Genomic DNA, 15955 nt, shown 5'->3' on the forward strand with positions numbered 1-15955 from the left:
TGAATGTGGGCTGATAACAGGAATAGGTCTATCCTTGAGTATGTTTTATGTCTAGTCGAGTAGTATGAGTATTCCTTTTCTTTTGGGTTTTGTTTCCTCCATATGTCCACAAGTTTCATTTCTTGCATTGATTTAATTATAAATTTGGTTACTTTGTTCTTCCTGTTAATTTTTTTCCCCGTTTTATCCATATTTGGATCCAAATTCAGATTGAAATCCCCTCCTATTAGTATGTTCCCTTGCGTATTAGCTACCTTCAAAAAGATATCTTGCATAAACTTTTGATCTTCTTCGTTAGGTGAATATATATTAAGTAGATTCCAAAGCTCTGAATATATCTGACATTTTATCATAACATATCTCCCTGCTGGATCTATTATTTCCTCTTCTATTTTAAATGGCACATTTTTGCTAATTAATATAGCCACTCCTCTTGCTTTTGAATTATACGATGCTGCTGTTACATGTCCTACCCAATCTCTCTTTAATTTCTTGTGCTCCAATTCAGTTAAGTGTGTTTCTTGGACAAATGCTATATCTATTTTTTCCTTTTTCAGTAAATTTAGTAGTTTCTTCCTTTTAATTTGGTTATGTATTCCATTAATATTTAGAGTCATATAGTTCAGCGTAGCCATTTTATATTTTGTTTATCTTCTCTTTCCGTTTTTCCATCATTACCTTTCCTCCTTTTCCATTTCTGTTTTCTTATTTTCAACTCTTTACCAGACAACATTCCTACAACATCCAACATTTTCCTTATTCTCCTATTTCTATCTTCTTTATCCCCAATCTCCCCTTCCCCTCCTGAGTTGCCCTTTATCCCTTGTCGGACAACCACATCTCCCCTCTCCATTTGGATTTGCGAATCCACTCGCAAGCGTCAACTGATTTTGCAGTGACCGCTCTTTTCCCCCACCCAGCCCCCCCCAGAAAAGATTTCGCTTTTTATATGTCACAAAGGTCACTCTTTTAATTCCCTCCTTATTCTCTCTATTCCATTACCTTCTCTTATTAATTCTTGTCTATACTCTCTATGTTTTCCTCTAATTACAGATACTTTCACATATGCCCATTGTCTCTATTCACTCTTATACCTCTTTACCCGCATACATATCAATCGTGGTCATTTTTACCCTCCTTACCCTTCTTCATCCCTCAGTCTATTTTTGTCTTTACCCACATACATATCAATCGTGATAATTTTTGCTCTCATTACCCGTCTTCATCCCTCAGTCTATTTTTGTAATTGTTCTGCAAATTTTCGTGCTTCTTCTGGATCCGAGAATAGTCTGTTTTGTTGTCCTGGAATAAATATTTTCAATACCGCAGGATGCTTCAGTGTAAATTTATATCCTTTCTTCCATAAAATCGCTTTTGCTGTATTGAACTCTTTTCTCTTCTTTAGGAGTTCAAAGCTTATATCTGGATAAATGAAGATTTTTTGCCCTTTATACTCCAGTGGTTTGTTGCCCTCTCTTACTTTTTCCATTGTCTTCTCCAGTACCTTTTCTCTTGTAGTATATCTTAGGAATTTTACTACAATAGATCTTGGTTTTTGTTGTGGTTGTGGTTTAGGGGCCAATGCTCTATGTGCCCTTTCTATTTCCATTTCTTGCTGTAGTTCTGGACATCCTAGGGCCTTAGGGATCCATTCTTTTATAAACTCCCTCATATTCTTGCCTTCTTCATCTTCCTTAAGGCCCACTATCTTTATGTTATTTCTTCTGTTATAATTTTCCATTATATCTATTTTTTGGGCTAGTAATTCTTGTGTCTCTTTAGTTTTTTTATTAGATTCCTCCAATTTCTTTTTTAAGTCTTCTACCTCCATTTCTGCTGCTATTGCCCGTTCTTCCATCTTGTCCATTTTTTTCCCCATTTCTGTTAAGGTCATATCCATTTTATTTATTTTCTCTTCTGTGTTGTTTATTCTTCTTCTTAAATCATTGAATTCCTGTGTTTGCCATTCTTTAAATGACTCCATGTATCCTCTAACAAGAGCAAGTATATCCTTTACCTTGCCTTTCCCTTTATCTATTTCACTGTACTCTTCCTCTTCTTCTTCCTCTGGGTTGACCATCTGTTGTTTCTTTGCTGCCCTTTCCTCCTCTTCTTTCTTGTTTCCATTGTCTTCTGTGGTCTCTTCTTGCTGCAGGTGTTCTGCAGCTGTCGTTGCCGGCTGTGGAGATCGACTCCCCAGCTGGTCCCCCCTCCCGTCGGTGTGTTTTTTTGCATGCGCATCGCGCATGCGCGACTCCTCGCGCATGCGCGGTTGCGCACTTTTACTCGGCTCTGTGAGCCATTGTTGTAGTTCTTTTTCTACCGACCTGAGGTAGTGGGGCCCTCTCTCCACAGCGGGCCTCTTCGGACAGGTAAGGCCTTCACCTTTTTCCTCCGTTGTCTTCTCTTCCTCTCTTCTTTCCGTTGATTTTGATTTTTCTCCTTTTGTCTCCATCTTCTTTCCACCTTTATACTCACTTTTCTTTAACTTGTATTTCTGTGCCTTTGTGTTTTCTCTTGTTTTTCCCGACTTTTCTGGAGAGGGCTGGAGTTCACCGTCCGGCCACTACTCCATCACGTGACTCCTCCGTGTGTGTGTTTTTTTTTAAAGGGAAAGGATCACTTTACTATTGAAAGAGTTAAAGAGATTTTATTGTTAAAATATTGTTTTAAAGAAAAGTATGGATAGAACATTGAAATTTATTAGTTTTAATGTTAATGGAATTAACAGAACGATGAAAGGAAAGTGGGTCATGGCATACCTAAAATAATTAAAGACTGATATAGTCTTTTTACAAAAAACATATCTTTCCAAATTGGAACAAGCAAAATTGAAAAGAGGATGGGTGGGCAAGTAATGTTGTCTTCATTTCGATCAAAAGCAAGAGGTGTAGTGATTTTATTTAATAAAAATATACCAATAATATTAGAAGAGACATTAATGGATCAAACTGGAAGATTTGTAAAGGCACATTGCAAAATTTATGCAGAATCATGGATGTTTAAGAATATTTACACCCCAAACCATTATGATGAAGTCTTATGAAGGATATATTTTTAAAACCTCAGGGGGAAGGCAAAATATATTGATTGGAAGATATTTCCATTTTTGTTTAGATCTAATATTGGACAAGTCAGCGAGAACAATAACAAGGGCAAAATCTGCAAAAATGACATTATAATGTATGAAGGATTTAAATTTAATTGATATATGGAGAAAGATCAACCCCTTAGAAAGAGACTATTCATACTATTCAAGGGTACATGACTCACATACAAAGATTGACCTATTTTTAATATATGCTCAGTTACAAAGTAGAGTGGTAAAAATGAAGTACTTGGAAAGATTCTTATCAGACCACTCACCATTAATGTTAACAATTACAATAATGGAAATACAAGAAAATATCTATAGATGGCATCTTTATGCTACATTACTAAATAAGAAGGATTTTGGTGAATTTATTAAGAGACAGATTGAAATATTTTGTGAAAACAATCTTCATTCTACTGACAAATGTTTTCAAATATGGGATATGCTTAAAGCTTACTTGATGGGACAAATTATTTCTAATATAAAAAATCTTAAAGCGAGAATATGTGGGAGAATGAGAAGATTTAGAAAAAGATATAACAATTATCAGGAACACAGGAAAAATATAGAATAAAAAAATTACAATATAATACACTTAAAAACATATAGAATGGAAAAATTGATAGTAAAAATTAAACAAAAAAATTATGAGCTAGGAGAATGGGCACACAAAGTGTTATCTTGGCAGGTTAAAGCAGATGAGTCATCCAGAATTATAAATGTAATTGACACAGCAGCTGATACTACATATCATCAAAAAGAAATAAATAATACATTTAGACTTTACTATACAAAACTATATAAGTCAGAATTAGTAGGAGATGAAAATGCGATTGAAGAATTTTTAACAAATGTTGAACTTCCTAAACAAAAAAGAGAGAAAAAAATGATTTGTATGTACTTTTTACAAGCAAAGAAATTGAAAAAGCTCTGGGTACTTTACAAGCTAACAAGTCCCCAGGAGGAAGATGGGTTCCCTCCTCCATTCTGTAGACAATTTAAAGATTTGTTGATGCCTGTTGATAGATGTGTTGGACCAGGCACTGGAGACCCAAACCTCCTGAAAACTTTATCAACTGCCATAATTACAGTGCTATTGAAGAAAGGAAGAGATCCACTAAAAACCTCATCATACAGACCAATATCACTTCTGAATGCAGATTATAAAATTCTAGCAAAGGCACCAGCCAACAGATGCATATTTACCAAAATTAATACATCCAGTTCAGGTGGGATTTGTTAAAAGAAGTCATTCTTCAAATAGTCTAGATAGATTATTGAGCATGATGCATATGGCAAAATCAAGGTTGAATCCAAACATAACTATTTCTTTAGATGCAGAAAAGGCATTCAACCAACTAAAATAGTCTTTCTTATATCTTTTTTCTTTGGCTTGGCTTCGCGGACGAAGATTTATGGAGGGGGTAAAAAGTCCACGTCAGCTGCAGGCTCGTTTGTGGCTGACCAGTCCGATGCGGGACAGGCAGACACGATTGCAGCGGTTGCAAGGGAAAATTGGTTGGTTGGGGTTGGGTGTTGGGTTTTTCCTCCTTTGCCTTTTGTCAGTGAGGTGGGCTCTGCGGTCTTCTTCAAAGGAGGCTGCTGCCCGCCAAACTGTGAGGCGCCAAGATGCACGGTTTGAGGCGTTATCAGCCCACTGGCGGTGGTCAATGTGGCAGGCACCAAGAGATTTCTTTAGGCAGTCCTTGTACCTTTTCTTTGGTGCACCTCTGTCACGGTGGCCAGTGGAGAGCTCGCCATATAATACGATCTTGGGAAGGCGATGGTCCTCCATTCTGGAGACGTGACCCATCCAGCGCAGCTGGATCTTCAGCAGCGTGGACTCGATGCTGTCGACCTCTGCCATCTCGAGTACCTCGACGTTTGGGGTGTGAGCGCTCCAATGGATGTTGAGGGTGGAGCGGAGACAACGCTGGTGGAAGCGTTCTAGGAGCCGTAGGTGGTGCCGGTAGAGGACCCATGATTCGGAGCCGAACAGGAGTGTGGGTATGACAACGGCTCTGTATACGCTTATCTTTGTGAGGTTTTTCAGTTGGTTGTTTTTCCAGACTCTTTTGTGTAGTCTTCCAAAGGCGCTATTTGCCTTGGCGAGTCTGTTGTCTATCTCATTGTCGATCCTTGCATCTGATGAAATGGTGCAGCCGAGATAGGTAAACTGGTTGACCGTTTTGAGTTTTGTGTGCCCGATGGAGATGTGGGGGGGCTGGTAGTCATGGTGGGGAGCTGGCTGATGGAGGACCTCAGTTTTCTTCAGGCTGACTTCCAGGCCAAACATTTTGGCAGTTTCCGCAAAGCAGGACGTCAAGCGCTGAAGAGCTGGCTCTGAATGGGCAACTAAAGCGGCATCATCTGCAAAGAGTAGTTCACGGACAAGTTTCTCTTGTGTCTTGGTGTGAGCTTGCAGGCGCACGAACCATGGGTGTAAAGGGTGGGGCCAGTACTGCGCGCACTGCACTCCACCTAAAAGCTCCTTTGCGCAGGCCCGAGGACAGGTCCACGTCCTCCCCCTCCATGTCCTCCCCCTCCACGTCCTCCCCCTCCACGTCCTCCCCCTCCACGTCCTCCCCCTCCACGTCCTCCCCCTCCACGTCCTCCCCCTCCACGTCCTCCCCCTCCACGTCCTCCCCCCTCAAAAGATGCTCACAAACTCAAGCTAGCATGCTGGAACATCAAAACCATGCTAGATAAGACTGACAGCCATCGACCTGAACGTCGGTCTGCCCTCATTGCACATGAACTCCTCAGACATGACATCGACATAGCCGCTCTCAGTGAAGTCCGCCTGGCAGATGTAGGCAGCTTCCAAGAACGCGGCGCGGGCTACACACTCTACTGGTCTGGCAAGCCTTCGGATGAACGACGCCTATCTGGTGTAGGCTTCATGGTCAAGAGCTTCATTGCCTCCAAACTCGAAAACCTTCCGACAGGCCTCTCGGACCGAATCATGTCCATGCGACTCCCACTTCAAAACAAGCGTCACATCACCCTCATCAGTGTCTATGCTCCAACCCTCCAGGCGGAACCAGCAGAAAAGAACAAGTTCTACACCGACCTGCGCAACCTCATCCAACGTACCCCTACAGCCGACAAGGTTGTCATCCTGGGCGACTTCAACGCTCGTGTCGGCAAAGACTCAGAAACCTGGCCAGGAATCCTGGGCAAGCATGGCGTCGGCAAGTGCAACGACAATGGGCGCCTCCTGTTGGAGCTCTGCGCAGAACAGCGGCTTGTCATTACAAACACCCTTTTTCAGCAGAGGGACAGCCTTAAGACCACCTGGATGCATCCCCGATCCAAACACTGGCACCTCCTGGACTACATCCTGGTGCGAGAAAGTGACAAACAAGATGTGCTCCACACCAGGGTCATGCCTAGCGCGGAATGCCACACTGACCACCGGCTGGTTCGCTGCAAGCTCAACCTTCACTTCAAGCCAAAGCCCAGGAACAATAAAGCCCCCAGAAAGAGGTTCAATGTTGGAAAACTGCAGTCAGACGAAGCGAGAGGAAACTTCCAGGCAAACCTCAAAGCAAAGCTCGACGTTGCAACCCGCCTCACGGACCCGTCCCCTGAAACCCTCTGGGATCAGTTGAAGACTACCATACTGCAATCCACTGAAGAGGTACTGGGCTTCTCCTCCAGGAAAAACAAGGACTGGTTTGACGAAAACAGCCAGGAAATCCAGGAGCTGCTGGCAAAGAAGCGAGTCTTTCTTATATAAAACATTGAAAAATGTGCAGGGAGAACATTCATAAATTGGATAAAAACTCTTTATCATAAACCACAAGCTAAAATTATAACTAATAACCAAATATCATCTATTTTTCCCTTGAATAGATTGAGTAGAGAGGGGTGTCCCCTATCTCCAGCATTATTTATTCTAGCTATTGACCTGTGGCAGAGACTGTAAGAAGAGATCCTGATATTAAGGGCTTCTAAGCTGAACAGGAAGAACATAAAATTAGTTTATTTGCTGATGCTGTGCTAACATATATGTCTGACCCAGCTGAATCATTGATAATATTACAAACAATAGTAGAAAAATATCAGAATATAAAATAAATATGGACAAAAGTGAGATAATGCCATTGCAGGATTTTGAATATGAAAGATAATAAAAAGGCAGATTTAAATGGAAGAAAGATACTTAGGAATAATGACAGATAATAATTTACAGAATTTACATAAGCTTAATTGTACCCCTCTATTAGAAAAAATTAGAAAAAGATTTAAAGAAATGGAAAAATCTGCCGATTACATTAGTAGGAAGGGTAAATTGTATAAAACTGAAGGTAACGCCAAGACTACAGTATCTCTTTCAATCATTGCTTATTATACTAACTAAAGTTTTTTTTTTAAATTATTACATATTTGTACTGCAATTTCTATGGAATAACAAAGTACCAAGAATTGCACTGGAAAAGTTTACATGGGATTATAAACTGGGAGGACATAGACATGGATTTTAAGAAATGCTATTTATCAGCATAAGTAAGATTTCTATCATCTTTCTTTGAAGAAAACAGTCTCTCTTTGTGGATTTGAATGGGACTGAATTCAATAAAAGAGGAGACAATGAAGAACTTTATTTGTAAGTGGAATGTCAGGTTAATAACAAAAAAATCCCAGATTATCCTATATTAATACACATGATTAGAAAATGGTAAGAATGAATGTATTGGGGAAAAAAGCAGGTGTATCACTAATATGACATTATGTAAAAATGTGTAACCATCGATGAATCTGGGTAACAAAATATTGAATTCAAGGAATGACAAAGGAATAAGATATGTTTTTGATAACTATATTGAAGGATTTCTTATGTCTTTGAACTAACTCAGAAATAAGTAGGGAGTAGCTAATGGGACATTCTTCTGCTTATTCCAATTAAGATCATTCTTAAGAAAGAGAAAGATGGGGACCAAGCATGGCCCCACCTGAAGTTAGTGAAATGGAACAAATGATTTGGCTGAGGAACACACCTAAATGTATATCTAGGATGTACTTTGCTCTCCAAAATGAAAGTGCAAAACCAGGTTTACAGAGATCAAGAGAGAGATGGGAGTTGGACCTAGGAGTCACAATAATGGAAAGATGTTGGTCTGATTGGTGTTTAAATAGTATGACATCAATTATAAATTCAAGATATGGATTAGTACAATATACTTCCCTACATCATTTATATCTCACAACACAGAAATTACCTAAATCAAAGTCAGAAATACAGGTATACGATCCTTTATCCGGAACCCGTTGGAGATAATATGTTCCAAATTTTAGATTTTTCCAGATTTTGGAAAGCCAGATTTGAGCCCACATGAATTATGTGGCCGTATCCACCCCACCCCCTTCCAGTCACCCTGCCATCTCCCCCCACCCCCCTTGCACTCTCAACTCGCACTGCCAGTCTCTTGACCAACTCACGCTGCTGCCTCTCTCCCCACTTTCCGGATTTTGGAGCTTTCCAGATTTTAGATGTCTGGATAAAGGATCGTGTACCTGTATCAGAAATATGTTTTAGGGGGGCGTGGCAATAAGGCATAGGCAGTAGATGTGTAGTTCCACCTCTCCCCTGCTGAATAATTAATACCCAAAATTTGAAGAGTATTTAATTAAAAAAATTATTTTAGGCAATGTTTTAAGGAGTTTAGAAAGCTACAATGAGAGGTAACAAAGCTCAAACTTCAAAAAAAGCATTGTTTAAAAGAACAGAAAGTGGGGAAGAATTGAGGCCTACCTCATCGAAGGATCCACAGAAGTCAATTTTGGAGCAGCCAAAAATTCAGAGGATGACTCAGGCGAAGATAATGGTGACCTCAGCATCTGGCTTGCATCTTGCGATGAATGATGGCGCCTCTATATCCAGCTACCCAACAGAGATGGTGAGTCACACTCCCGATGCAGATCGCGCGCTCGGGAATACAGAACCTCACAGAGGCGAGACCCTGGTTCTGAACACGATCACGTGCACGTCAGGCAGGTTGCCGACGTGCCGAGTCCGACGGCCGAGGCAAAGGGCCTTTGCTACGGACCCCTTGCCGAACTGGGCATGCGCGCGACATCTGATCGGGCACAGGCTGCTGGGTCGACTCTCTCCCATGACGGGCCTACATGAGAGGGAAAGTTGACCTGGAGTCGAGGGGCCTGGGCTGAAGCTCTGGTCTGGGAGCTGGAAGAAGAGGAAGAAGAGGAATTAATGGAAGAACCCAATGAGGAAACTGAAGCAATCTTAAGAGCAGCTAAAATTCTTCAAGGTAGGCCTCAAAAATTAAGAAAAGTTTCTAGAGTTAAATCTCCTACCCTGCAGACGTTCCAAACAAAGCAAGTGGAAGAAAAAACTACTTTATCTGTTTCTGAAGAATTTATGTGGTGTATGAATAATATGGCTGTTCAGGTTACTCAGGGAAAGTAAGATTCAAGTCACTGAATTGAGAGGAGAGGTGGCATTAATTAAGCAGGATGTGGTTAAATGTTTAAGGGCAGTAGATGTAGTTCAGGTTGAATTTAAAGATATTAAATGGGCATTTTGTGATTGTATGGATACTGTGGATCGGTATACTGAGTGAATGGATCACTTAGAACACTGTCTTATGGATTGGAATGTTCAGAAGCACGAATTTTTGAAGAAGATTGATTCAATGAAAAATCAAAGCAGATGTAATAATGTTAAAATAATAGGTTTGCCTGAAGAATTTGAAGGTACTGACCCGGTGAAGTTTTTTCGAAAGTGGAAACCAGAAGTGCTGGGAAAGGATGCTTTTCCAGAGGGGTTGGAATTGGATCAACCTCCACGAGCAGTCCTTATTCGTTGTTTCAGGTATCAAGTTCGGGAGGTAATTCTGCAACTTGCTGTTCAGAAGGTTCGGCAGAATCAGGGTCCTAATGATGATTCAAGGAAATAGGAATTTTTTAAATGTAGATTTAAGACAAGATGTGATACGACGATGGAAAGAGTTTAACCCAGCTAAGGCTGGAGGAAGGGTTATCAGTTTGTCTTTAGGTATCCTGCTGTGTTGAAGGTGTTTTATGGAAATTTTCACATTCAGTTTTTTGATGATGAAACTGAGGCTTTGTCTTTCGGTAATTCTTTGGCGAGTAATCCACATAGTTCTGAGTAACAGAGACAAGCGAAATCACAGAGCTCTCCGAAGTGGAACAAGAATGGAAATGGAAATGGCAGGAAGAATGTTGAAGAGCAATATTCGACCCGGAGGGGAGATGATGATCAGTCTGCTGATTCTGTTGGTGCTGCTGGTGTTCAGGACCAACTGGGTGGGGCTATGGTGTAGTAGATTGAATTGTCAATATTATTTAGGGGATTTTCAAGACATGTGAATGTCAGCTGTGGGGGTGGGGGGTGGATGACGGTGCACCCTCTGAAGTAATCTGCCACTAGTGGTTTAGACCACACCCAGTCTATAGAGGGGGGTACCACTTAGGTGTGTTTTTTTTTTCCTTTTGTTTTAAAAAATTTCTTTACATAAATGGTTTGGGGGGAGGTTCTTTAAATTTTATGTTAGAGAGGGAAGGTTTCTTGGAGCTTAAATTTGTGTGTGAGTTGATTGTGTGGGTTTTGTTCGTTAAAACAGAATGAGTAAATTGAATTTTGCAGCATTTAATGTTAAAGGGATGAATCATCCGATAAAGAGGAAGCGGGTCTTGGATTATATTAAGAAGATGAAGGTGAATATTGCTTTTTTGCCGGAGACACATTTGACAGAAAAGGAACATTTGAAATTCAGATGAGATTAGGTTGGACATGTTTTTGCATCTTCTTTTAATTCTAAAGCCAGAGGTGTGGCAATTTTGATACATAAAAAGGTGCCTTTTCTTTTAGAATCTTTTTTTCTGAGAATGCTGGAAGGGATTCAGAAGTTAATGGTAAATTGTTTTCAGAAGTTTGGACTTTATTGAATTTGTATGCACCAAATGAAGATGATGTACAATTTGTTACAGATGCTTTTTTGTATTTGAATCAATCAAATGAGAATGTAATGATGGGGGTAGATTTTAATTGTTTGGATTCACTGTTGGATAAATCTTCAAAAATTGTTAAGAAAACTAAGATGGCGAAAAGGGTAATTGACTTGATGGAAGATTTGAATTTAGTCAAAATATGGCAACAAATTCATCCGACTGAGAAAGATTATTCTTTTCATTCTGCTCGCCATGAGTCTTTTTCTAGAATAGATTTTATTTTGGTGTCAGCTCATTTACAAGGCAGAGTTGATAGTGAGGAGTATAAGAGTAGAATTTTGTCAGACCATTCATTGTTGTTGATTTCTTGTGAGGTTCCTAAGAAGGTGGAAACATCCTACCTTGGAGGTTTAATAAGATGTTGTTAAAAATACCTGAATTTATTTTATACTTGAGAAATCAGATTAATTTTTTTCTGAGAGATTAATGAGGGGTTGGTACATAGTAAATTTATGTTGTGGGATGCTTTGAAAGCATATTTGTGAGGTCAAATCATTAGTTACACAGCTAAAGTGAAGAAGCAATATAAAGCAGAGCTTTTGGAGTTAGAAAAATAAATTACAACTTTGGAGAAAAAGTTTCAGAAAAATGCAACGGAATAGAATAAAATACAGTTATCTAATTTGAAATTTTGTTATAATACGAAGCAAACTTATAATTATGAGAGATTGATTTTGAGATCAAAACAGCATTATTATGAGTTAGGGGAAAGGGCACATAAGGTATTGGCATGGCAGTTGAAGACCGAACAAGGTTCTAGAACAATTAATGCAATATGAGGAAATTCAGGTATTACTTATAAACCATAAGAGGATAATGAGGAATTTTGAGTTTTTTTTTTAAATCGGGATTTGTATGCATCTGAAGGGACTGTAGATATTGAACAGATTGATTTATTTTTGTCAAAGTTAATTTTACCTTTATTGGATGAGAATGATATAAAATTATTGGATAATCCATTTTGAACTTAAAGAGCCATTACAATCTATGTCAAGTGGAAAATCACCTGGGGAAGATAGGTTTACGTCAGAGTTTTATAAAGAATTTCATGATCTGTTGTTCCCGGTGTAAATGGATGTACTTAAACGGGCTACAGATACAGATTCATTCCCTGAGTCATTTTCAAGAGCATTGATAACAGTTATACCAAATAAAGACAGAGATCCATTAAAAGTTGTGTTATTATAGACCCATATCTGTATTGAATGTGGATTATAAAATTGTAGCAAAATTTTAGCAAATAGATTGCCTAATATCTTACCAAAATTGGTACATATAGATCAGGCAGAGTTTATAAGGAATAAATATTTGGTAGATAATATTACTAAATTGATTACAATAATCAATGTTTCAAGACAACAACCCAACCAGCCAATGGTACTTGCGTTAGATGCTGAAAAGGCCTTTGATCGTGTTGAGTGAAAGTTTTTATTTAAAGTGCTGGAGAGATTTAAATTTGGCCCACTCTTTATTGGTTGGGTTAATACATTATATACTAATCCTTCTGCATGGGTGGTGATGAATGGTCAGGTTTCGCAGGTATTTAATTTGTTAAGATCAACTAGACAGAGCTGCCCATTGTTACCATGCCTATTTGCATTGGTTATAGAACCATTAGCTCAGGCAATTTGACAAAACTTAAATATTAAGGGAATTACGATGGGGCAATGGGAGTATAAAATTAATTTATTTGCTGATGATGTGTTGATATATTTGTCTCAACCTAAAAATTCTTTAAAACCTTTACAAGATTTATTAAAATTCGATGGATTGATGATGGGTTATAAGGTGAATTGGGATAAGAGTTAGATATTATCTATATCTGATGGGGATTATATGGATTGTATGCAACTTACTAAATTTAAGTGGTCAGATAAGATTAAGTGTTTGGGTGTAATTGTGGATAAGGAATATTAAAATTTATATGGTTTAAATTATTTGCCTATGTTAAATAAAATTAAGTCTGATTTAAATTCAGTATTTGTTTCAATCAATTCCTTGTCCTACTCTGGGGAGATTTTTTAAGGAATTAAATAAAGTGATACGTTCTTTTTTGTGGAGAGGTAAATTACCTCAAGTATCGATGGAGAAATTGACATGGAAGTATGATTTGGGAGGCCTTCAACTGCCACATTTTCAAAATTATTATCAGGCAGCGCAGTTGAAATTTATTAATAGATTGTTTGATATTGATCAACCACCGATCTGGGCTTATGTGAAGATGGATCAGATACAGGAGAGATCAATACATCATTTTATATATAAATGGAATTCTTTGTTTTTACAAACATATAAGTTACCTGTATTGAATCATTTGTTGAAAGTATGGAGTAAATGGAATCAATCTATAGGTTCGAAAGATGTATGTTCAATTAAGACCCCGTTACATCAGAATCACTTAATTTCTTTTTCTATGCATAATCCTTATTTGAAAGATTGGGATTCTAAGGGTTTGGTATTAGTAGAAGATTGTTTTGAAGCAGGTTAATTTCTTTCATTTGATAGAGAGAGAGAAATTTGGTATATTACAGAATACGTTATTTGCTTATTATCAAGTACGTGAATTTTTTAAGGGAGTCTTATGGTTGAGAAATAATATTGCCAAGTCAATCGAAGTTTGAGATGTTACTTATGGATAAGGGAAGGAAGGGATTTGTTTCAGTAATGTATTTGTTGTTGCAGGCAAAAATGAAGAAGACAGGTGAATCGAGAATAAGAGATAAATGGGACCAGGAGTTATTCACTTCTATTTCTGACGAAGAATGGTCAGATTTATGTTTGGAGAGTGTTACAAAATTAGTTAATGTGCGTTATAGTTTAGTTAATTGTAATTTTTTACATCAGTTATATTTAACTCCTGAAAAATTAAAGAGATATGGTTTCAGTGATTCAGATAGGTGTTTTAGATGTGGTGATCAGATTCTTTTGTTCACTCAGTGTGGGATTGTGTCAAAGTTAAACCTTTTTGGGAAAAGATAATTAAATTTTTGCGAGATTTATTTCAAATAGAATTGTATGTGGATCCATGGTTGTGTTTATTAGGTTATATGAATCCATTAACAGCACATTTAGATAAATCTCAAATACCATTTATTCAATTGAGTTTTGCAGTGGCTAGGAAATGTATAGCAATAACTTGGAAAAATGATGTGGAGTTAAATATACAAAGATGGCATAATGAAATTCAATTGAATTTATGTTTAGAGAAAATTACATATAATTTATGAAATAATTACCTTTTTTTGAGAAAATGTGGACTCCGTATTTGGAATGTATGAATTTAGATGTTCAATAAAAAAAAATCTTATTTTAGTCTTGATTGGGGAATTGGTATATTGTAATTCAACCCACTATGATTTTGTATTTTATATACATTTTTTGTATGTAATTTGAGCTCCAAGGGAGGGGGAGGGTAGTTAGGGGTGTGGTGGGGGTGGCGGGGGGCGGTTATAGGGGGAAGTTTCATTTTTGTTTATTTTGCATTTGATATTTGTATTTTGCAAAATTTTAAATAAACTTTTCAAAAAAAAAGAAATGTGTTTTAGGTGTGGGATAGAAATTGGAATGTTCTTACATGTACATGACAGTGTGTGAAGGTAAGACCTTAGTATTGCTGAAATACCAACAGGGATAACAGGAGAGGCCTTCGGAGTGGATTTGGAGCTTTATCTTTTGGCCAGCTTTATTGAAATAAATAATAAACTAACCAAATTCCAAATTTCATTTGTTAAAATAGCCTTAGAACAGAGAGATCTGAGAATACAGATTATATAATTCCCAGAAAGTGGTGGAGAGGGTTGTAAAGAGAATTTTTAGCATATTGGCATTTATAAATCAAAGTATTGAGTACAGGAGAAGGGATGGTATGTTAAAATTGTATAAGACATTGGAGAAGCCACATTTGGCATTCTGTGTGCAGTCTTGGTCACCTAACTACAGCAAAGATAGAAAGAGTGAAAAGAAGATTTACTGGGACATTGCCCGGTCATCAGGAACTGAGTTACTGGGAAAGTTTAAACAGGTTATAAATTTATTACCTGGAACATAGAAGAAGAAAGTGAAATTTGACAAATATTTAAAATTATGAGGGGGATAGACAGTAAATGTAGATAGGCTTTTTCCATATTCGGTAGGTGAGGTACAAACCAGAGGACATGGGTTAAGAGTGAAAGCGAAACATGATGGGGAACTTGTTCACACACGCTCTCATGCATAAGCGCTCACACATGCACACTCTCTCACACACACACGCACACACGCTCTCACACGTGCATTTTCACACACGTTCTCACACACTCATGTTCTCACACACGCAGGCTCTCACACACACACGCTCTCACACTGTAGGAACATCCTATTAAGTGAATGGGAATGGGTTATTAAATTAATGGAGTCAGCTTTTTTGCATAATGTCTGTGCAGTCGGTAGGGCTACAGATCGCAAAGAGTTACCCTGAGGTTCCATTTCGACACAAACCTTCTCTGACCAAATTGGCCACAATGGTGACACTGATCTTTACCCTCATCTTTGCTTGGTCTGCGATATCATCCTGGTCTGGGCTGTCCTTTGTTACAATATAAGCTTCCCCCAATAGCTAAACCATCTTTTATTGAGCAATCCTGTTAAAAAGGGAGGCAACTGCTTTAGTGAACCTGTGATGTTGCCATGTTAAAGAAGCCTAAATTGCCCATGAGCTCAGGCAATTTAGGAGGGTCTACACTGCTGTGGGAACACTATCAATACTGCAGAGAACTCCCAAGTATCATGAACTTGTGGCGATGTGAGCAGTGGAGGAAACACAGCCACCACATTGAGGGTCGTTAACGACTTTTTATTCAAATTCAGCCTGACCCTTTAAGGGCA

The 15955-nt window shown here is 38.4% G+C and overlaps 1 long non-coding RNA gene across 7 annotated transcripts in view; it reads right to left on the reverse strand.

Moving 5' to 3' along the window:
• LOC138758011 (uncharacterized) overlaps window positions 1-15955 on the reverse strand; it is a 96425-nt gene that overhangs the window by 77271 nt on the left and 3199 nt on the right. For 5 of the 7 annotated variants that reach the window (XR_011354047.1, XR_011354051.1, XR_011354052.1 and 2 more), the window contains exon 2: window positions 8853-9284. This is a non-coding gene — a long non-coding RNA (uncharacterized lncRNA). Of the gene's footprint in view, window positions 1-8852; window positions 9285-15568; window positions 15903-15955 lie in introns of those variants that run through there. The other 2 variants (XR_011354048.1, XR_011354050.1) reach the window with 2 other exon arrangements.

This window comes from Narcine bancroftii, chromosome 3 (assembly GCF_036971445.1).
Source record: "Narcine bancroftii isolate sNarBan1 chromosome 3, sNarBan1.hap1, whole genome shotgun sequence".
In the NCBI taxonomy this organism is placed as follows: domain Eukaryota; kingdom Metazoa; phylum Chordata; class Chondrichthyes; order Torpediniformes; family Narcinidae; genus Narcine; species Narcine bancroftii.